Source organism: Bos indicus x Bos taurus, chromosome 3 (genome assembly GCF_003369695.1).
Source record: "Bos indicus x Bos taurus breed Angus x Brahman F1 hybrid chromosome 3, Bos_hybrid_MaternalHap_v2.0, whole genome shotgun sequence".
Taxonomy (NCBI): domain Eukaryota; kingdom Metazoa; phylum Chordata; class Mammalia; order Artiodactyla; family Bovidae; genus Bos; species Bos indicus x Bos taurus.
Window position 1 is genome coordinate 89,640,203 of NC_040078.1, and position 25,259 is coordinate 89,665,461.

Here is a 25,259-nt window from a genome sequence, read left to right on the forward strand (position 1 = left end):
GAGAAAAGAAAAAGGAAAATAACTTTGCCATCATAGCAACGTAATCATTTATCCATGCTTCCTTCCTCTGTAACCCCAAATTTTTTTCCTCATATTTACCACTTTAATATCACTTATTGTATAGAACAGAAAATAACCTCTTTTCATGTCTGTCTACTCTACTGGAGTATGTGCTCCTGAAGGACAGAAACTGTATCTTATCTTCTCTGTATCCTCAGCACCCAGCACAGAGATGTTAATTAAGTATCTGTGGAAAGGATTACTGAATTCCATTTTCATACCTAAAACTATTGGTATGAATTTGAAACATCTTTTGGATAGAATAGAATTACTATGTTTTGTCCCTCTCTTCCTCTTCTCTGGTCAATTCAATCACTTGTATTATGAAAGAATAAATAATTGCTATAATAAATTAAAACTCATAACTAGTTTCAGTACCATTTCATCAGAAAATTCACATGTAGCCCTTTTTCACCTTTTCTACAAAGGTTTCTTGTTTTCCCACATTCGATGGAATCTCTTTCTTTCAAACCTTCACAGTATACTGACAAAGTTCATGTTCCTTCATCATTTTTAGGCTGTTATATATATTTGTGTTCTTGAAAAATCATATGGTAAGAGCTACCAGCTCTTACCCTCCTCAAATAAGACAGTCAGTATTCATCTGAGTCTGCCAGGAAGTGTCTAGCACAGTATTTTGCACATACTAGATGTATCACACTTCTTTATTTCAAACTATCTTACAAAGGTGTAAAAACTAAAAGAGCATAGTCTTGGCATAAAACCAGACACAGAGATCAATGGAACAGAATAGACAGCCCAAAAATTAGCTCATGCATAATTAAGGTCAATTAATTTATGACAAATGACTCAAAAACACACAATGGGGAAGGGATAATCTCTTCAATAAATGGCACTAGGAATATTGGATAGCCACATAAAAAAGAATGAAAATAGACCCCATTTCATACATTATACAAAAATCAACTCAAAATGGATTAAAAACAAATTTAAAACAAAACAAAAAAAACATAAACCTTCCAGAGAAAAACCTAAGAGGTAATCTCCTAGAATTGACCTTAGCAATAATTTTTTGAACTTGATAACAAAAGCAAAGGCAACAAAAGCAAATATAAATGAGTAGGATTAAATCAAACTAAAAAGTCTCTTCATGGCAAAAGAAATCATCAACAAAATGAAAAGGCAACCTACCAAATGGAAGAAAATATTTGCAAATTACACATCTGATAAGGGGTTAATATCCAAATTATGTAAATTATCTAACAATTTAATAGCAAAGAAACCAATCTGATTTGAAAAATGAATAAAGAAATTAAATAAACTTTTTGCCAAACAAAGTATACAAATGGCCAAATACACAAAATCTTCAGGTAATCATCAGGTAAATCATGACTAATTATCAAGTAAATGCAAATCAAACCTACAATGAGTTATCACCTCACATTTGTCAGAATAGCTGTCATTAAAACTGAAGAGACAACAATGTTGATGAAGATGTGGAGAAAGGGGAACCCTTGTGCACTGATGGCAGAAATGTACATTGGTGTAACCACTATGTAAAACAGTAGAGAGGTTCCTGAAAAGTTAAAACAAAGAACTATATAATGATTCTGCACCCCCTTGTAGATATTAGAAGGAAATAAAAATTGGATATCAAAGAAGTATCTACACTACCATGTTCATCACAGCATTATTCACAAAAGCAAAGATATGAAAACTACCTAAGTGTCCATCAACAAATGAATGAATGGATAAAGAAGAATGGTCTGCATATTTTCTCCTCTCACCACACACACACCAGCACCACCACCTACAGGAGCTCCAGGGACAAGCACAAGCCATCACTACCATCCTGGACTCTCAGGAGTCCCAGAAGGAGAAGAGAGAGAGAAAGGGCCTGAGAAAATATTTGACGCTATTACAGACAAAACCTTCCCTAACCTGAGAAAAGAAACACTCACTTAAATCCAAGAAGCACAGAGAGTCCCCTATAAGATAAACTCAAGGAGGAACCTGCTGAGACATGTATTAATCAAACTGACAAGAATTAAAGACAAACAAAAAATATTAAAAATAATAAGGGAAAAGCAAAAAATAATGTATAAGAGAATCCCTATAAAGTTATAAGCTGATTTTTCAGCAGCAACTCTGCAGGCTGAAGAGAGTACTACAATATATTCAAAGTGCAGATGGGGAAAAACCTAAAACCGAAAATACTCTACCCTTCAAGGCTATAGTTCAGATTTGACAGAGAAATCAACAGATTTTACAAATAAGCAAAAATTAAAAAGAGACTTCAGCTCTGTGAAAAATACCATTGGTAGCTTGATAGGGATTGCATTGAATCTATAGATTGCTTTGGGTAGTATACTCATTTTCACTATATTGATTCTTCCAATCCATGAACATGGTGTATTTCTCCATCTATTAGTGTCCTCTTTGATTTCTTTCACCACTGTTTTATAGTTTTCTATATATCAGTCTTTAGTTTCTTTAGGTAGATATATTCCTAAGTATTTTATTCTTTTCATTGCAATGGTGAATGGAATTGTTTCTTTAATTTCTCTTTCTATTTTCTCATTATTAGTGTATAGGAATGCAAGGGATTTCTGTGTGTTGATTTTATATCCTGAAACTTTACTATATTCATTGATTAGTTCTAGTAATTTTCTGGTGGAGTCTTTAGGGTTTTCTATGTAGAGGATCATGTCATCTGCAAACAGTGAGAGTTTTACTTCTTTTCCAATTTGGATTCCTTTTATTTCTTTTTCTGCTCTGATTGCTGTGGCCAAAACTTCTAAAACTATGTTGAACAGTAGTGGTGAGAGTGGGCACCCTTGTCTTGTTCCTGACTTTAGGGGAAATGCTTTTAATTTTTCACCATTTAGGATAATGTTTGCTGTGGGTTTGTCATATATAGCTTTTATTATCTTAAAGTATGTTACTTCTATTCCTGCTTTCTGGAGAGTTTTTATCATAAATGGATGTTGAATTTTGTCAAAGGCTTTCTCTGCATCTATTGAGATAACATATGGCTTTTATTTTTCAATTTGTTAACGTGGTGTATTACATTGATTGACTTGCGGATATTGAAGAATCCTTGCATCCCTGGGATAAAGCCTACTTGGTCATGGTGTATGATCTTTTTAATGTGTTGTTGGATTCTGATTGCTAGAATTTTGTTAAGGATTTTTGCATCTATGTTCATCAGTGATATTGGCCTGTAGTTTTCTTTTTTTGTGGGATCTTTGTCAGGTTTTGGTATTAGGGTGATGGTGGCCTCATAGAATGAGTTTGGAAGTTTACCTTCCTCTGCAATTTTCTGGAAGAGTTCGAGTAGGATAGGTGTTAGCGCTTCTTTAAATTTTTGGTAGAATTCAGCTGTGAAGCCGTCTGGACCTGGGGTTTTGTTTGCTGGAAGATTTCTGATTACAGTTTCAATTTCCGTGCTTGTGATGGGTCTGTTAAGATTTTCTATTTCTTCCTGGTTCAGTTTTGGAAAGTTGTACTTTTCTAAGAATTTGTCCATTTCTTCCACATTGTCCATTTTATTGGCATATAATTGCTGATAGTAGTAGTAGTCGTAGTAGTAGTAGTAGTCTCTTATGATCCTTTGTATTTCTGTGTAGTCTGTTGTGATCTCTCCATTTTCATTTCTAATTTTATTGATTGATTTTTCTCCCTTTGTTTCTTGATGAGTCTGGCTAATGGTTTGTCAATTTTATTTATCCTTTCAAAGAACCAGTTTTTGGGTTTGTTGATTTTTGCTATGGTCTCTTTTGTTTCTTTTGCATTTATTTCTGCCCTAATTTTTAAGATTTCTGTCCTTCTACTAACCCTGGGGTTCTTCATTTCTTCCTTTTCTAGTTGCTTTAGGTGTAGGGTTAGGTTATTTATTTGACTTTTTTCTTGTTTCTTGAGGTATGCATGTATTTCTATGAACTTCCCCCTTAGCACTGCTTTTACAGTGTCCCACAGGTTTGGGGTTATTGTGTTTTCATTTTCATTCATTTCCATGCATATTTTGATTTCTTTTTTTGATTTCTTCTGTGATTTGTCAGTTACTCAGCAGCATGTTGTTCAGCCTCCATATGTTGGAATTTTTAATAGTTTTTCTCCTATAATTGAGATCTAATCTTACTGCATTGTGGTCAGAAAAGATGCTTGGAATGATTTCAATTTTTTTGAATTTACCAAGGCTAGATTTATGGCCCAGGATGTGATCTATCCTGGAGAAGGTTCTGTGTGCATTTGAGGAAAAGGTGAAATTCATTGTTTTGGGGTGAAATTTGTGTTGGTGGGAATGCAAACTAGTACTGCCACTATGGAGAACAGTGTGGAGATTCCTTAAAAAACTGGAAATAGAACTGCCTTATGACCCAGCAATCCCACTGCTGGGCATATACACAGAGGAAACCAGAATTGAAAGAGACACACGCACCCCAATATTCATTGCAGCACTGTTTATAATAGCCAGGACATGGAAGCAACCTAGATGTCCATCAGCAGATGAATGGATAGAAAGCTGTGGTACACATACACAATGGAGTGTTACTCAGCCATTATAAAGAATACATTTGAATCAGTTCTAATGAGGTGGATGAAACTGGAACCTATTATACAGAGTGAAGTAAGCCAGAAAGAAAAACACCAATACTGTATACTAACGCATATATATGGAATTTAGAAAGATGGTAACGATAACCCTGTTAAGCGAGACAGCAAAAGAGACAGATGTATCGAACAGTCTTTTGGACTCTGTGGGAGAGGGAGAGGGTGGGATGATTAGGAGAATGGCATTGAAACATGTATAATATCATATATGAAATGAATCGCCAGTCCAGGTTCGATGCAGGATACTGGATGCTTGGGGCTGGTGCACTGGGACGACCCAGAGGGATGTTATGGGGAGGGAGGAGAGAGGCGGGTTCAGGATGGGGAACATGTGTATACCTGTGGCAGATTCATGTTGATGTATGGCAAGATGAATACAATATTGTAAAGTAATTAACCTCCAATTAAATTTAAATAAATTTATATTAAAAAAAAAAGAGAGACTCAGCACCATCAAAACCAGCATTACAATAAATCTTAAAGGTACTTTTCTGGGCAAAAAATAAAATGCCACAACTAGAAACAAGAACAATAGAAATTAGAAAGATGACTGGTAAAGGCAAACATAAAACAAAGGTAGGAAATCACCCACACATAAATCTGATACCAAAACCAGGGACTGTGAAGACAGTACAAATGCAGCATATTGAAAATGTATTGGAAATGAACAGATCAGCAACTTAAAACATCTTGTACATATACAGACTGCTATACTAAAACCTCTTGGGAATCACAAACAAAAAATCTGTAATAGATACACATACAAAAAAGAAAAAGCAAACACAACACTATAGATATCAAATCACAAGGAGAGAGAAGAAAAAATGAAGGGAATAAAAAAGACCCCTGGTGGCTCAGATGGTATAGAATCTGTCTGCAATACAGAAGACCTGTGTTCAATCCCTGGGTTGGGAAGATCCCTGGAGAAGGGAATGGCAACACACTCCAGTATTCTTGCCTGGAGAATTCCATGGCAAAGAATCAGACACAACTGTGTGACTAACACTTCCACTTTCAAAAATAAAAGCTAAATCACTTAACAAAATGGTGATAAGAGCATACATTATCAATAATTACCTTAAACGTAATTGGGTTAAATGCTTCAAACAAAAAACATAGACTAGAATGGATATAAAAACAAGACCCAAATATATGCTGTCTACAAGAGATCCACTTCAGATCTAGGGACATACAAACTGAAATTGAGAGAACGGAAAAGGATATTCCATGTAAAGAGAAACCAAAAGAAAGACAGAGTAGCAATACTCATATCAGACAAAACAGACTTTAAAATAAATACTGTTGAAAAAGACAAGGAAGGACAAGGATCCATAATGATCAAGGGATCAATCCAAGAAGATGTAACATTTATAAATGTATATGCACCCCCTCGTAAGACTACCTCAATGTATAAGGCAAATGCTAACAGCCATTAAAGGAGAAATTGCCAGTAACACAGTAATAATAGGGGACTTTAACACCTCACTTTCATCAGTGGACAGATTATCAAAGCAGAAAAATCAATAAGAAGACAAAAGGCCTTAAATGACAAATTAGACCAGATGAACTTAATTGATAATTATAGAACACTCTATGCAAAAGCAACAGAATACACTTTCCTCTCAAGTGCAGATGGAATGCTGTCCAGGATAAATCACATCTTGGGCTACAAATTAAGCCTCAGGACATTTAAGAAAATTAAAATTATATCAAGCATCTTTTCTCACCACAACACTATGAGATTAGAAATCAATTACAGGAAAAAAAAAACTGTAAAAAAAAAAAAAAAAAAAAAAGACATGTTTACATGGAGGCTAAACAATGTTACTAAACAACCAACGAATCATAGCAGAAACCAAAGAAATAAAATAAACAAAAAACTTAAAAACAGGTGACAACAAAAACACCATGATACAAAACCTATGGGATGTAGCAAAAGCAATTCTGAGAAGGAGGCTTGTAACAATACAATCTTACCTCAGGAAACAAGGAAAATTTCAAATAAACATCCTGATTTTATACCTATAGCAACTAGAGAAAGAAGAACAAAACCCAAAGTTAGCAGAAGGAAAGAAGCCATAAATATCAAGAGTAGAAATAAATGAAATAGAGAAAAAGAAAACAAAAGAAAGGATCAATGAAACTAAAAGCTGGTGTTTTAAAAAGACAAACAAAATTGACAAACCTTTAGCCAGACTCATCAAGAAAAAGAGAGAGGGCTCAAATCAATAAAATTAGAAATGGAAAAGGAGATGTTACAAAAGATACTGCAGAAATTAAAAGAAAAAGTCACTTAGGAGACTACTACAAACAACTAATTATATACCAGTAAAACGGACAACCTAGAAGAAATGGACAAATTCTTAGAAAGGTACAAACTCCCAAGAACTAGGCTGAACTAGGCTGCACCAGGAAGAAACAGAAAATATGAACAGACCAATCACAAGTAATGAAATTGAAACTGATTAAAAATCTTCCAGCAGAAAGAGAGTGCAAAAAAAGGAACCCTCTTAAATTGTTGGTGGAAGTGTAAATTGGTACAGCCACTATGGAGAATAGTATGGAGGCTTCTTAAAAAACTAAAAATAGAGCTACCATATGACCCTGCAAGAGCTTCCCAGGTGGGGCTAGTGGTAAAGAACCTGGCTGCCAATGCATGAGACTTAAGAGATGCAGGTTCGATCCCTCGGTAGGAAAGATCCCTGGAGGAGGGCATGGAAACCCACTCCAGTATTCTTGCCTGGAGAATCCCATGGACAGAGGAGCCTGGTGGGCTACAGTCAATATGGTTTTATAGAGTCAGGCACAACTGAAGCGACTTAGCAAGCACATGACCCTGAAATCCCACTCCTGGGTATGTATCTGGAGAAAAACATGGTCCAAAAGGATGCATGAACCCCAGTGATCAATGCAGCACTGTTTATGAAGCCAAGTCCTGGAAGCAACCTAATGTCCATTGACAGAGATGGTACATATATACAATGGAATATTACTCAGCCTTTAAAAAGAATGAAATAATGCCATTTGCAGCAACATGTATGGACCTAGAGATTGTCACATTGAGTGAAGTCAGTTAGTCAGAGAAACAGAAACATTGTATTGCATCCCTTTTACATAGAATCTGAAAAGCCATGATACAAATGAACTTATTTACAAAAGAGAAACAGACTCACAGACTTAGAGAATGAATTTATGGTTGCTGGGAGAAGGATGGGAGGAAGGAATAGTTAGAGAGGAAGAAACAGTTAGCACTGTACATACTGCTATATTTAAAATGGATAACCAACAAGGATCTACTATATAGCACAAGGAATTCTGCTCGATGTTATGTGGCAACCTGGATGGGAGAGAAGTATGGGGGAGAATGGATACACGTGTACATGTGTGTGTGTGTGTGTGTGTGTGTGTGTGTGTGTGTGTGTATAGCTGAGTCCCTTCGTTGCCCACCTGAAACTTGATCAGCTATACTTCAAAACAAAATAAAAAGTTAAAAAAAAAGTCTTCCAGCAAATAAAAGTCCAGGACCAGATGACTTCACAGGCTAATTCTACCAAACATTTAGAAAAGAGTTAACACCTATCTTTCAGAAACTCTTCCAAAAAATTTCAAGGGAAGGATCACTCCCAATCTCATTCTATGAGGCTACCAACACCCTGATATCAAAACCAGACAAAGATGCCACCAAAATAAAGAGAAAAATTGAAGGCTATCACTGGTGAACATAGAAGCAAAAATCCTGAACAAAATACTAGCAAATCAAATCCAACAATACATTAAAAGGATCAAACAACATGATCAAGGGGGATTTATCCCAGGAATGCAAGATTCTTCAATATATGAAAATCAATCAGTGTGATACATGGCATTTAACAAACTGAAGAATAAAGACTGTATGTTCATCTTAAGAGATGCAGAAGAAGCTTTCAATAAAATTCAACAAATGATAAAAATTCTCCAGAAAGTGAGCACAGAGCAAACTTACCTCAACATAATAAAGGCCATATAGGACAAAGCCAGAGCTAACATCATTTTCAATGATGAAAAGCTGAAGGCCTTTCCTCTAAGACCAGGAGCAAAACAAGTATGTCCACTGTCGCCACTTTCATTCAATGGTTTTGGAAGTCCTGGCCACAGCAATCAGAGAAGAAAAAGAAATAAAAGGAATCCAAATTGGGAACAAGTATACTATACATAAAAAATCCTAAAGATGCTGCCAGAAAACTACTAGAGTTCATAAAGTTGCAGGATACAAAATTAATACACAGAAATCTGTTGCATTCCTATACAGTAACAACAAAAGATCAAAAAGAGAAATTAAGGAAGCAATCCAATTTATCACTGCATCAAAAATAAAATATCTAATAATAAATCTACCTAAGGAGACAAAAGACTTGTAGTATGGAAACCACAAGATGCAGATGAAATAAATCGAGGATGATATAAGCAGATGGAAAGATATACTATGTGCTTGGATAGGAAATATCAATATTATCAAAATGACTACACTGCCCAAGGCAACCTAGAAATTCAATGCAATCTCTATCAAATTACCAATGGCATAATGGGATTTTTCACAGAACTAGCATAAATTTTAAAATTTTTATAGAAACACAAAAGGTCTTGAATAGCCAAAGCAATCTTCAGAAAGAAAAATGGAACTGGAGGAATCAGGCTCTGGCAGCAAAAAAAAAAAAAAAAAAAAAAACAACCCAGAAATACAGATCAAAAGAACAGCACAGAAAACCCAAAAATATGCCCATGCACCTATAGCCAATTACTCTATGTCAAAGAGGCAAAGGTATACAATGGAGAAAAGACAATCTCTCCAGTAAGTGGTGCTGGGAAAACTGGACAGCTTCAAGCAAGAGAATGAAAGCAGAAAATCTACTTATACCATTGACAAAAAATAGACTCAAAATGGGTCAAATACCTAAATGTAAGACTGAACACTATAAAACTCTTACAGGAAAACATAGGCAGAACATTCTTTGACATAAATCATAACAAAATCTTCTTTGATCCACCTTGTAGAGCAATGAAAATAAAAGCAAAAATAAATAAATGGGACCTATTAAATTTAACTGTTCCTGCACAGCAAAGGAAACCACCAACAAAAGACAATTCACACAATGGGAGAAATTATTTGCAAATGATGCAACTGACAAAGGATTAATCTCCAAAATATAAACAGCTCATACAGCTCAATATGAAAAAAAATTTTTTTAAATGGGCAGAAGATCTAAATAGACATTTCTCCAAATAAGACATAGAGATGGACAAAAAGCACATGAAAAGGTTCTCAACATCACTAATTATCAGAGAAACGCAAATCAAAACTACAATGAGGTATCACCTCACACTGGTCAGAATGGTCATCATCATCAAAATGTCTACAAATAATAAACATTGGAAAGGGTGTGGAGAAAGGGGAGCCCTCTTACACTGTTGGTGGGAATGTAAATTGGTACAATTACAGAGAATAGTATAGAGGGTCCTTAAAAAACTAAAAATAGAACTACCATGCAACACAGCAATTCCCACTCTATATATCTGCAAAAAACAAAATTAGAAAAGATACATGCACCCCAATGTTCATTGCAGCATTATTTATAATAGCCAAGACATGAAAGCCACCTAAGTGTTCATCAACAGAGGAATGGATAAAGATGTGGTACATATATACAATGGAATATTACTAAGTTATAAAGAAGAACAAAATAATGCCATGTGCAGCAACATGGATGGACCTAGAGATTATCACACTAAATGAAGTAAGTCAGATAGAAAAAGACAAATATCATATGCTATCACTCATATGAGGAACCTGATTTCTTAATGACATAAATGAACTTATTCACAAAACAGAAAAAGATCTACAGATACTAAAACAAACTTATGGTTATCAAAGGGAAACCTGGCAGGGAGGGATAAATCAGGAGCTTGGGGTTAACATACACATACTACTATATATAAGATAGACAACCAACAAGGAACTTATAGCACAGGGAAATCTACTCCATATTCCACGATAACCTAAATGACAAAGGAATCTGAAAAAAAAGGAATATATGTATTAATATAACTAAAACTGTACTGTACACCTGAAATTAACACAACACTGTGAACCAACTATACTCCAGTAAAGAAAAAAAAAAAAAAAAACAGAAAGAAATGGCATCATCTCTTGAAAGAGTTAAGCATAATGATAAGTTAATTGGTTATCTGAGATCAAAAGATTCAAATGCATTAAGAATGCCCCCTTTTTTGCTGAAATACAATAGCCTCTATTACCTACTAACTTAAGTGAATTAGTACTTAGTGATAATTAAATACAGATAGTTGTCTCATAATCACATCCCACCTGAAAGCTGAATGAATATTTCTTAAAATCTTGTAATATAAACAGATTTAAGACCAAGAATTTCTTTTATGTGTATTACAGCTGTAAACTTTCCTAGGGAAATTAACTGAGAGGAAAGGTTTGGATTCATAAACATTTAACATTCATTTGGGCTTCCCCCGGTGGTTCAGTGGTAAAGAATCCACCTGCACTGTAGGAGATGCAGGTTTGATCCCTGGGTTGGGAAAATCCACTGGAGCAGGATTGGCAACCCACTCCAGCATTCTTGTCAGGAAAATCCCATGGATGGAAAAGCCTGGTGGGCTATACTCCATAGGGTTGTAAAGAGTCAGACATAACCAAGCACAGCAACATTCATTTATTCAATCTAAAAGCATTTACTGAGCACCATTCACATGGTAGGACTATGCTGATCAAAGACATGTGTTAAGAGAGATTCAATAGGTCTCCAAGTTTTAGTGAGAAGAAACATCAGCAATAAAGGATTCTGTATGGTAGCAAATCTATATGAAAACTCTTAGGGATACCTTAACTATGAAGAAAGAACACCGATGAAAAAAAGCAAAACATTTTTAAAAACCAAGGGTGAACAAATTTGCCATAATTTATCGTGTATATCATATATATAAATATCCAGATCAATATCTAGTTTGACAGCAGCAATAAAGAACACTCATCCATGGAACAACTATTTAACAAATGCCTACTATGGTGCACTCTGTATCAAGTGCAATTATAGGCACTTGGGATAAAGTGGTGAACATACTAATTCTGTCACATTGTGAGGTGTTCCCCAATATCTATTCCAGTCTTCCTTCCTAGACATATGACTCCCAAATTACACCTGAATATATATCCACCTGAAGTAGAGACTGCCTCCAGTATCTCTTGTTAAGTAGATATGGCCATGTGACTATGCTCTGGCCAATGACATGCCAGCAGAAATGTCCCTAGCAGCAGCTTCTTCAGATCCTTCCACCATCCTGAAGCCTGGAACTACCTGCTCAGACTGTTAAAAGTGAGTAAAATACTATCTTGTTTAAGCCATTCTTATTTTGAAAATTCCTGTCATTCACAGCTGAGTCTCAATAATACAGTCTAGAATATTTTTATTTTTTTAAACTTTTTATTTTGTATTGGGGTATAGCTGATTAACAATGTTGTGAAAGTTTCACGTGAACAGCACAGGGACTCAGCCATACATACACATGTATCCATTCTCCCCCAAACTCCCCTCCCATCCAGGCTGCAACATAATATTGACCAGAGTTCCATATGCTATACAATAGGTCTTGTTAGTTATCCATTTTACATATAGCAGTGTGTACATGTCCAACCCAAACTCCCTAAGTCCCCCTTCCCCTCAGCAATCATAAACTCCTCTGTAGGTCTCTTTCTGTTTTGTAAGTAAGTTCATTTGTAAAATGTCCATCGACAGGGGAAGGGATAAAGAAGTGGTATGTATCTACAGTGGAATATTACTTGTCCATTAAAAAAATGAAATAATGCCATTTGCAGCAACATGGATGGACCTAGAGACTGTCATACTGAGCGAAGTCAGAGGAGAAATATGTGGCATTCCTTATGTGTGGAACTGAAACAGAATAATATGCAAAATGTTTTAACTTATTTCAAATTTCCAATTTTGCTGAACTGCCATCTGTGAACTAATGGAAATAAACTATATTTATAGCTCATATAATTTCTTGGATTAAATGATTCTACAAAGTTATCACTCAGTGGTCCATTTTGTTCTTCCCAAACTCTAGCCTAATTATACAAAATACTCTCTAAAGCGACTGAAACATATAGACTTACCCCATCTATCCTTTTATTTTTTTTACTTATTTACTTTTATTTTGTAATACAGTATTGTTACCGTATAATTATCTATAACCCATTACATTATTGTAATAGAGTATTGTTGTTTGGGGCTTCCCTGGTGGCTCAGATGGTAAAGAATCTGCCTGCAGTGCAGGAGACCCGGGTTCAAGCCCTGGGTCAGGTCCCCTGGAGAAGGGAATGGCAACCCACCCCAGTATTCCCGCCTGGAGAACTCCCCCGACAGAGGAAGATGGGCTACAATCCATGGAGTTGCAAAGTCACTAAGTTCTGTCTGACTCTTTGAGACCCCGTGGACTGTAGCCCACCAGGCTCCCCTGTCCATGGGACTTCCCAGGCAAAACCACTGGAATGGGCTGCCATTTCCCTCTCCGGGGATTGAACCCGGGTCTCCTGCTTGGCAGGCAGACGCCTTTTTTTTTTTTTTACTTTACAATAGTGTATTGGTTTTGCCATACATTGACTTGAATCTGCCATGAGTGTACGTGTGTTCCCCATCCTGAACCCCCCCTCCCACTTCCCTCCCCATCCCATCCCTCTGGGTCATCTCAGCACACCAGCCCCGAGCACCCTGTATCATGCATCAAACCTGGACTGGCAATTCGTTTCATATATGATATTTTACATGTTTCAATGCCAGTCTCCCATATCAGCCCACCCTCGCCCTCTCCCACAGAGTCCAAAAGACTGTTCGTACATCTGTGTCTCTTTTGCTGTCTTGCATACAGGGTTATCATTACCTTCTAAATTCCATATATATGTGTTAGTATACTGTATTGGTGTTTTTCTTTATGGCTTACTTCACTCTGTATAATAGGTTCCAGTTTCATCCACCTCATTAGAACTGATTCAAATGTATTCTTTTTAATGGTCGAGTAATATTCCATTGTGTAAATGTACCACAGCTTTCTTATCCATTCATCTGCTGATGGACATCTAGGTTGCTTCCACGTCCTGGCTATTATAAAGAGTGCTGCGATGAACATTGGGGTACACGTGTCTCTTTCGATTTTGGTTTTCTCAGTGTGTGTGCCCAGCAGTGGGATAGCTGGGTCATATGGCAGTTCTATTTTGTTTTTTAAGGAATCTCCATGCTGTTCTCCATAGTGGCTGTACTAGTTTGCATTCCCACCAACAGTGTAAGAGGGTTCCCTTTTCTCCACACCCTCTCCAGCATTTATTGCTTGTAGACTTTTGGATCACAGCCATTCTGACTGGCGTGAAATGGTACCTCATTGTGGTTTTGATTTGCATTTCTCTGATAATGAGTGATGTTGAGCATCTTTTTATGTGTTTGTTAGTCATCTGTATGTCTTCTTTGGAGAAATGTCTGTTTAGTTCTTTGGCCCACGTTTTGATTGGGTCTTTTATTTTTCTGGAATTGAGCTGCAGGAGTTACTTGTGTATTTTTGAGATGAATTCTTTGTCCATTGCTTCATTTGCTATTATTTTCTCCCATTCTGAAGGCTGTCTTTTCACCTTGCTTATAGTTTCCTTTGTTGTGCAGAAGCTTTTAATTTTAACTAGGTCCCATTTGTTTATTTTTGCTTTTATTTCCAATATTCTAGGAGGTGTGTCATAGAGGATCCTGCTGTGGTTTATGTCAGAGAGTGTTTTGCCTATGTTTTCCTCTAGGAGTTTAACAGTTTCTGGTCTTACGTTTAGATCTTTAATTCATTTGGAGTTTATTTTTGTGTATGGTGTTAGAAAGTGTTCTAGTTTCATTCTTTTACAAGTAGTTGACCAGTTTTCCCAGCACCACTTGTTAAAGAGATTGTCTTTTCTCCATTGTATATTCTTGCCTCCTTTGTCAAAGATAAGGTGTCCATAGGTGCATGGATTTATCTCTGGGCTTTCTATTTTGTTCCATTGATCTGTATTTCTGTCTTTGTGCCAGTACCATACTGTCTTGATGACTGTGGCTTTGTAGTAGAGACTGAAGTCAGGTAGGTTGGTTCCTCCAGTTCCATTCTTCTTTCTCAAGATTGCTTTGGCTATTCGAGGTTTTTTGTTTTTCCATACAAATTGTGAAATTATTTGTTCTAGTCCTCTGAAAAATACCATTGGTAGCTTGATAGGGATTGCACTGAATCTATAGATTGCTTTGGGTAGTATACTCATTTTCACTATATTGATTCTTCCGATCCATGAACACGGTATATTTCTCCATCTATTTGTGTCCTCTTTGATATCTTTCACCAGTATTTTATAGCTTTCTATATATAGGTCTTTTGTTTCTTTAGGTAGATATATTCCTAAGTATTTTATTCTTTTTGTTGCAATGGTGAATGGAATTGTTTCCTTAATTTCTCTGTTTTCTCATTGTTAGTGTATAGGAATGCAAGGGATTTCTGTGTGTTAATTTTATATCCTGCAACTTTACTATATTCATTGATTAGCTCTAGTAATTTTCTGGTGGAGTCTTTAGGGTTTTCTATGATCCTCTACATAGAAAACCCATCTATCCTTTTAGAATTTTACATTTGATAAGGTGAACAGCTGTTATACAGAAGAGTGAAACTGTTTTATATTGTTCTGGGAGCAGAACTGAGAATAACCAATACAAATTCTTTCAACTAACAGAGTCATCTGCTCCACGAAGCCCCTCTCATCTCCACCTTTCTCACCATTCAAGTCTACACTGAAAATTTCCTTTTTAGTATTACTACCATACCCTGAGCATACTTTTTTGACAGGATGTGTAACACTAACATCTATTGGTTTTTCATTTCATCTCTCAATACTACAGGGGAAGAGATAGGAGGTCAGGTCCCCTGTAGTGTTTTCCTATTGCCAAGGCTGGAAATAAATGATAAACCAAGACAATGGGGCACAGAGAGGTTAAGAATTTGCCCACAGTCGTTCAACTATGAAGGAGCAGCATCAGGATTAAAACTCAGAAGCATGCACTATCCGATATCCAAGCAGAGAAAGCTCAGTCATTTGTCAAGATCAATTCAGTTCAGTCGCTCAGTCATGTCTGACTCTTTGCGACCCCATGAATCGCAGCACGCCAGGCCTCCCTGTCCATCACCACCTCCTGGAGTTCACCCAAACCCATGTCCATCGAGTCGGTGATGCCATCCAGCCATCTCATCCTCTGTCGTCCCCTTTTCCTCCTGCCCCCAATATCCTCCCAGCATCAGGGTCTTTTCCAATGAGTCAACTCTTCACATGAGGTGGCCAAAGTATTGGAGTTTTAGCCTCAGCATCAGTCCTTCCAATGAACACCCAGGACTGGTCTCCTTTAGGATGGACTGGTTGGATCTCCTTGCAGTCCAAGGGACTAACAAGAGTCTTCTCCAACACCACACTTCAAAAGCATAAATTCTTCGGCACTCAGCTTTCTTCATAGTCCAAGTCTCACATCCATACGTGACCACTGGAAAAACCATAGCCTTGACTAGACAGACCTTTGTTGGCAAAGTAATGTCTCTGCTTTTGAATATGCTATCTAGGTTGGTCATAACTTTCCTTCCAAGGAGTAACTGTCTTTTAATTTCATGGCTGCAGTCACCATCTTCAGTGATTTTGGAGCCCCCCAAAATAAAATCTGACACTGTTTCCACTGTTTCCCCATCTATTTCCCATGAAGTGATGGGACCAGATGCCATGATCTTAGTTTTCTGAACGTTGAGCTTTAAGCCAACTTTTTCACTCTCCTCTTTCACTTTCATCAAGAGGCTTTTTAGTTCCTCTTCACTTTCTGCCACAAGGGTGTTGTGATATATTAATTCATTTAAATACTCCATTCAATTTTAATATCATATAATTCAGAACATTAATATATCTAATGAAGTAAAGAAAATCTAAGATTTATTAAAATTTTACTAAAATTCTTATAGAAATTCTTTATTAAAATCTAATAAAGGAAGAATTAAAAAATTATTGTATATTTTAGGTCTAAATTACAATCTATTTGTCTTTGAGGTTCAAGCAAAGCAAAGAACTGTCAAAATGTCATTCTGCTATAAAGGTTACAAACATACTGTATAATATGTATTATTTGAATTATATTCTTATCATACAGTATATACAATGTATAGTCTTAATGTAATACTATACAGCAATGGGAATAAATGAATTACAACTACATATAATGACATACGTAAATCTCACCAACAAAACCTCAAGTGAAATAAATGAGACAGATATGGCTATAATTCTATGAAGTTAAAAAATAGATAAAACTATAATCCATGGATATTTGATGGGGCAGAAGATGGAAACAGTAACTAAAATGGGACACAAACTGGGGGCTTGTGGGAAACTGGTCATTTTTTGTGCTTTTAAGTAGTAGTTATGTTCAGTCTGTGAAAATTCACTGAGGATTTATGTAAGAAGTCATTTAGACTATAAGTACTGCTTCACATATATGGTACACTTCAATATAAAAAGTTAAGAAAGAATGTTTGGATGACACTATACCCTGCCAGGCTTTACAAGCCAAGGGACACTAAGTGCCAGCAAGCAGGGCAGTGCGGGGGCATCAGCCACCCCTTACTCATTGCATCAAGAGTCTTCACTCTGGGAATTAAGACAGTCATCTGACTGCACACATGTTCTGGCCCCTACCATCACCAGACTTCTGCCAAAATAACACAAGCCTCCTTTCTTCTTCACCTGTGGTAAGACAAAATAATCTCATTGCTCTCCAAATTTCCTTTCCCTGAAAGTCCTTTAAAATTCTATAAAGGATAGTTCTGAACAGGAAGCAAAAGACTTCCTGTTTTGATATATCACTGATTAAGCAAGTACTATGAGCACATTATATACAAATCTTATTTATTCCCCAGAACTCTAGAAGTAAACATTACCCTAAGTTTACAGATGAAGAAACTAGAATTACAGAACAATAAGGAACAAAATGGTTCATCTGCCTCCAACACACAAGCTCAAAACTCACATTACTTCACTTTCCAATAGCCAGGATCTCTTTAATTATAACACATCAAGAGTGCTTACTTGCATGTTTATCCTTTTACACCCAGCATTTCAGCTGAGAAATTCGGGCACAGTGAAGGGATGGAGTAAGAAAAATTAAGGAAGAATTGATATGTTCAGGTAAAATGGAGGCTGGAGTAGGGCTGTGGCCTTTCCTATGGATCAGAATATACAAAAGTTGACTACTTAATTTCAAGAAAATAGAACATGGACTGAAATAATCCCATTATACAATATATAACATGCACTAAATTTTTACTGAGAGAACAAACTCATACATCTTTGAAGACCTTTTTCTCTTATTTTTACTCCCTGTTGGCCTGAACATTCATTTGTTCATTCATTCAAGAAATATTTTCTGAGTGTCTAATGTGTGCTAGCCACTGCTCCAAATGCTGAAAATGCAGGTACAAATGGAACTTGCATTCTGGAGGAGAATATAAACAATAAACACACATGATATAATGGTGATATAATGACAAAAAATGAAAATCATGCTGAGTACTGGGAATAACAAAAATAATTGGGGTTAAGGTGGGAAAATTATTTGAAATAGATCAGGAAAGGCCTGAGGATGTGACTTTTTTTTTTTAAGCAAAGTGATCAATAATAAAGTGAAAGCTTACGCTCAGTCGTGTCTGACTCTTTGCAACCCCACGGACTATAGCCTGCCAGGCTCATCTGTCCGTGGAATTCTCCAGGCAAGAATACTGGAGTAGGTAGCCTTTCCCTTCTCCAGGGGATCTTCCCAACCCAGGGATCGAACCCAGGTCTCCCACGTTGCAGGCAGATTCTTTACCATCTAAGCCACCAGGGAAGCCCTTTTTAAAGCAAAGATTGTTCTAAAACAGGGTTTCCCAAGTGGTGCTAGTGATAAAGAATCCACTTGCCAATGCATAAGACACTGAGATGAGGGTTCGATCCCTGGATTAGGAAGATCCCCTGGAGGAGGAAATGGCAATCCACTCCAGGATTCTTGGCTGGAAAATCGCATGGGCAGAGAAGCCTGGTAGACTGCAGTTCACAGGGTCACAAAGAGTCAGACACAACTAGAGTGGCTGAGCATGCACATGTTCTAAATCTACCTTCGAGAACTGATTACTGATAATGATATTCTGTATTCTGCTTCATTTTAAAAAACATGTTGGCTTGGATTATAATTTTAAAGTACTTCTTTAAAACTGAAGTCAATCAAGAATTTCACAGGAGAATCAACTTTTTATAGAATCATTTAAGATGAATTATCTACACAGAGCCAGGGGAAAAGTTTTCTAGTATAGAAGAGATTATTTAAAACTGATGGACAAAGTACTGAGTTGGCTAAAAAGTTCATTTGGGTTTTTCTGTAAGATGTTGCTGGAAGACTCAAACTTTTTGGCCAATCAAGTATTAGTATTTAGGTCAGAGATAAAAGATTTGAAAAAATGTTCACGTATGTAATCACTCCAGATGAAAAACAAAATCTTCCAAAAACATTCCCAAAGCTTCTTAAATCATCCCCTCTCTTATCTTTCCAACTCTTGTCCTTACGTGTCTGCTCTCTTTCTGTGTGTCTTATTTTACATGCTTTGTCTCCCTCCTGTTCACTCCCCTTTCATTTTTTCCCTTCAGACATCTCCCCTTCAATGCCCCTAACTGAATAATTTCTGTTGTTGAATATATTTACTTAATATAATTTTATGTTCCATAGACATCTTCTAGAGACATACTCTCTCAGTTTACCGTTGCTGAAAACATATTATGCTTTTGTTTTTGAAGAGTATTTTTGTTGAGTACAAAATTATAGGTTGGCAGTTTGTTTGTTTCACTTCTCTAAAGATATCACTCCACTATTTCCTTGCTTTCATTGTTTTTGGTTAAAAAGTCAGCTTATTTTCATTCCTTCGAAAATAATATGCATTTTTAATCCTCTGGCTACTTTTTAAGATTTCCCTTAATATTTTCCCCATCTCCGCATACACAGATGAAGTCCACTCCAGTATAGGAAAGTCTCAAGGGAAAACAAACAAACAAACAATTTTAACCAGTTTCCCAATGATATACCTATGAATGGTTTTCTTGTATTTATTCTGCTTATGGTTCATACATCTGAATCTGTGGCCTGATGTGTTCATCAGCTTTGAAAACTTTTCTATTATCTCTTCAAATATTGAGTACAAAACTATAGCTTGAAGCTGAAACGCCAATACTTCGGCCACCTGATGTGAAGAGCTGACTCATGTGAAAAGACCCCGATGCTGGGAGGGACTGAGGGTGGGACGAGAGGGGACGGCAGGGGGTGCCCTGTCATCCTCCCTCTGCCCGCCTCCCTCTCCCTTCCTCTTCTAGAATGATCATCAGTAGTATTGGGTTCAAAATAACATTCAAACTCACAGGACACAAGAGGTAGTCATCTCATCACCAATTTCACTTAGCTCTTTGGAAGGACTTAGCACTGGAAATATAGCATGTCAGTATGACAAAAATCAAACACATCTTTATCTGGAGTCCTTAAAATATCCAGTTGCTGCTTCCCAGACCCTTAATCAATCACACAGAGAGACTCAGAGCATTTGTAGATTTCAAACAGTAACCACATGAAATAACAGTCCATGCATGCAGCTTCTAACCCCTGCACAAAGGATGCACTGAGTTAGAAGAGATGTCACAAAGGGGAGCTGAAGAGCTATTTCCCTACAAATTTTATGCTAGTGAAACAATGAAGCAGTAATGTATATCCTTAGAGGTATACATGTGTTTCCTTAGTCCTCAAAGTCCAGATGTAACTTACCAATCACAGATAATTTTCACCATAAATACTGCTGGTTGGTAACAGAACTGAAATAGCACATTTATCTTCGTATATGTCCAAGAGAAACTGTATCAAAAGAAGGTAAAGTAAACCTAAGGTCATCTTTCCACAGGAAATTTGGGTGCCTTTTATTTCTTTGTCTTGCTCTAATTGCTCTGGCTAGAATTCCAGTACTGATTCAATCTTGGTCAGTCAGTCAGTTCAGTCGCTCACCCGTGTCAGACCCTTTGCGACCCCATGGACTGCAGCACACCAGCCCTCCCTGTCCATCACCAACTCTCGGAAGTTACTCAAACTCATGTCCATTGAGTCAGTGATGCCATCCAACCATCTCATCCACTGCCATCCCCTTCTCCTCCTGCCTTCAATCTTTCCCAGCATCAGGGTGTTTTCAAATGAGTCAGCTCTTCACATCAGGTGGCCGAAGTATTGAAGTTTCAGTTTCAACATCAGTCCTTCCAATGAATATTCAGAATTTATTGCCTTTAGGATGGACTGGTTGGATCTCCTTGCAGACCAAGGGACTCTCAAGAGTCTTCTCCAACACCACAGTTCAAAAGCATCAATTCTTCAGTGCTCAGCTTTCTTTATAGTCCAACTCTCACATCCATACATAACTACTGGAAAAACTATAGCCTTGACTACACGGACCTTTCCCATGAACAGTACAAAAAGACAGAAAGATGAACTCTCGAGGTCAGTAGTGCCCAATATGCTACTGGAGATCAGTTGAGAAATAACTCCAGAAAGAATGAAGAGACAGAGCCAAAGCAAAAACCACACCCAGTTTTGGATGTGACTGGTGATGGAAGCAAGGTCCAATGCTGTACAGAGCAATATTGCATAGGAACCTGGACTGTTAGGTCCATGAATCAAGGCAAATTGGAAGTGGTCAAATAGAAGATGGCAAGAGTGAACGTCAACATTTTAGGAATCAGCAAACTAAAATGGACTGAAATGGGTGAATTTAACTCAGATGGCCATTATATCTACTACTGTGGGCAGGAATCCCTTAGAAGAAATGGAGTAGCCATCATAGTTAACAAGAGAGTCTGAAATGCAGTACTTGGATGCAGTCTCAAAAATGACAGAATGATCTCTGTTCGTTTCCAAGGCAAATCATTCAATATCATGGTAATCCAAGTCTATGCCTCTACCAGTAATGCTGAAGAAGCTGAAATTGAACAGTTCTATGCAGACTGGTTCCAAATAGGAAAAGGAGTTCGTCAAAGCTGTATATTGTCTGCCTGTTTATTTAACTTATATGCAGAGTACATCATGAGAAATGCTGGACTGGAAGAAACACAAACTGGAATCAAGATTGCCGGGAGAAATATCAATAACCTCAGATATGCAGATGACACCACCCTTATGGCAGAAAGTGAAGAGGAACTAAAAAGCCTCTTGATGAAAGTGAAAGTGGAGAGTGAAAAAGTTGGCTTAAAGCTCAACATTCAGAAAACGAAGATCATGGCCTCCGGTCCCACCACTTCATGGGAAATAGATGGGGAAACAGTGGAAACAGTGTCAGACTTTATTTTTCTGGGCTCCAAAATCACTGCAGATGGTGACTGCAGCCATGAAATTAAAAGACGCTTACTCCTTGGAAGGAAAGTTATGACCAACCTAGATAGCATATTCAAAAGCAGAGACATTACTTTGCCAACAAAGGTTCGTCTAGTCAAGGCTATGGTTTTTCCTGTGGTCATGTATGGATGTGAGAGTTGGACTGTGAAGAAGGCTGAGTGCCGAAGGATTGATGCTTTTGAAGTGTGGTGTTGGAGAAGACTCTTGAGAGTCCCTTGGACTGAAAGGAGATTCAACCAGTCCATTCTGAAGGAGATCAGCCCTGGGATTTCTTTGGAAGGAATGATGCTAAAGCTGAAACTCCAGTACTTTGGCCACTTCATGTGAAGAGCTGACTCATTGGAAAAGACTCTGATGCTGGGAGGGATTGGGGGCAGGAGGAGAAGGGGATGACAGAGGATGAGATGGCTGGATGGCATCACTGACTTGATGGATGTGAGTCTGAGTGAACTCTGGGAGTTGGTGATGGACAGGGAGGCCTGGTGTGCTGTGATTCATGGGGTCGCAAAGAGTCGAACATGACTGAGCGACTGATCTCTGATGCAGACCTACAAGACCTCTTAGAACATCCAAAAAAACAAACAAAAAAATGATGTCCTTTTCAGTCTTGGTACATTCTGTGTTTCCAGAAGTGCATCAGTTCCTTCTAGGTTATACAATCTGTTGGCATGTTATTCATAATAGTCTCTTATGAGTCTACATTTCTGTAGTCAGTTGCAATGTCTCCTCTTTCTTTTCTAATTTTACTTACTTGAGTCTTTCTTTTTCTTAGTTCAGCTAAAGGTGTGTCAATTTTGTTTTGTTTTGTTTTCAAAGAACCACCTCTTAGTTTCATTGATCCTTTCTGTTGTCTTTCTGGTCACTATTTCATTGATTTGCATTCTGATTTTTATTATTTCCTTCCTTCTACTAACTTTGGGCTTAATTTGCTCTTCTGTTTTGAATTCCTTGAGGTATTAAGTTAGGTCGCTTATTTCAGATCTAATTTCCTAATACACATGTTACTACCGTTGTTCAGTTGTGTCCGACTCTGTGACTCCATGAACTGCAGCACACCATGTTTCCCTATCCTTTACTACCTCTCAGAGCTTGCTCAAACTCATGCTCATTGAGTCAGTGATGTCATCCAACCATCTCATCCTCTGTCACCCCTTCTCCTTCTCCCCTCAATCTTTCCCAGCATCAGGATCTTTTCCAGTGAGTTGGCTGTTTGCATCAGGTGGCCAAAGTACTGGAGCTTCAGTTTCAGCATCAGTCCTTACAACAAATATTCAGGACTGATTTCCTTTAGGATTGACTGGTTTCATCTCCTTGCAGTCCAAGGGACTCTCAAGAGTCTTCTCCAGCACCACAGTTCAAGTCAATTCTTTGGTGCTCAGCCTTCTTTACAGTCCAACTCTCACTTCCACACATGACTACTGGAAAAACCATAGCATTGACTAGATGGACCTTTGTTGGCAAAGTGATGTCTCTGCTTTTTAATACAGTGGCTAGGTTTTTCATAGCTCTTCTTCCAAGGAACAAGTGTCTTTTAATTTCATGGCTGGAGTCATTGTCTGCAGTAATTTTGGAGCCCAAGAAAATAAAGTCTCTCACTGTTTCCATTGTTTCCCCATCTATTTGCCATGAAGTGATGGGACCGGATGCTATGATCATAGTTTTTGAATGTTGAGTTTTAAGCCAGCTTTTTCACTCTCCTCTTTAACCTTCATCAAGAGGCTCTTTAGTTCCTTTAGTTCTTTAGTTCCTTTAGGCTCTTTAGTTCCTCTTTACTTCTTCACTTTCTACCACTAGGGTGGTGTATTTCCTGCATATCTGAATTTATGTGTACATATTACTATAACCTTTCCTCTCAGATATACTTTTGTTGCCTCCCAGAATATCTAATATACTATATCTCCACTTTCATTTGTCTCAAGATAATTTATTTCCATTTTCTTTTTTTGACTCAATGGTTTTCTATAAGTGTGTTTAGTTTTCACATGGTTTCAGACCTTCTTACTATCTTCTTCTTGTGGATTTCTAGTTTCAAACCACTGTGATCAGAAAAGATGGTATGATTTCAATCTTAAATCTGCTAAGACTTGTTTTGTAGCCTATCATATGATCTATCCTGGAGAATGTTCCATGTGTACTTGAGAATAATGTGTATTCTGTTGGACAGAATGTTACATATGTCCATTTGTTTTCAAGTGTGATTCAATTCCAATGTTTCCTTGTTGAATTTGTTTGTATGTTCTATCCACTCCTGATAGTGGAATGCTGAAATATCCTACAATTACTGTGCTGCTGTTTATTTCTCCTTTAAGATCTGTTATTATTTGCTTAATGCATTTTGGCACATATATATGCCTGTGTTGGGAGCATATATACTTATGATTGCAAGGAAATGGCAACCCACTCCAGTATTCTTGCCTAGAAAATGCCATGGACAGAGAAGCCTAGCAGCATACAGTTCATGGGATCACAAAGAGTCAGACACGACTGAGTAACTGAGCACATAACCTCTTGATATACTGATACCTTTATCATAATACAATGACCTTTTTTGTCTCATTATACTTTTTTGACTTGAAGTCTACTTTGTCTGATATAAGTGTGCTTATGCCTACCTTCTTTTGGTTTCCAATTACTTGAAATATCATCATCCATCCTTTCCTTTGAGCCATTCTGTGTCTTCAAAGATAAAAAGTGTTCTGTAGATCACATACAATTGCTTTTTTTTTTTAATCCATCCAGCCACTGTGTGCCTTTGGATTGGTGAATTCAATCCATTTACATTTAGAGTGACTATTTGACATTTAAGAACATACTACTGCCATATTGTGCTTTATCTTTTTTTTTTTAATTTTATTTTATTTTTAAACTTTACAATATTGTATTAGTTTTGCCAAATATCAAAATGAATCCACCACAGGTATACCCGCATTCCCCATCCTGAACCCTCCACCCTCCTCCCTCCCCTACCCTCCCTCTGGGTCGCCCCAGTGTGCTTTATCTTTTATTATTTTACTGCTCCACTATTTCTTCTTCTGTTTCTGTCTACCTTTGTAAGTTGGTGGTTTTCATAGTGATTTTCTCAGTCTCCCATTTTTTTAA

The 25,259-nt window shown here is 37.2% G+C and overlaps 1 protein-coding gene across 2 annotated transcripts in view; it reads right to left on the bottom strand.

The window, feature by feature from the left end:
• The window catches only part of PRKAA2 (protein kinase AMP-activated catalytic subunit alpha 2), a 79,367-nt gene that overhangs the window by 37,376 nt on the left and 16,732 nt on the right, over positions 1-25,259 (bottom strand). The window lies entirely within an intron of this gene.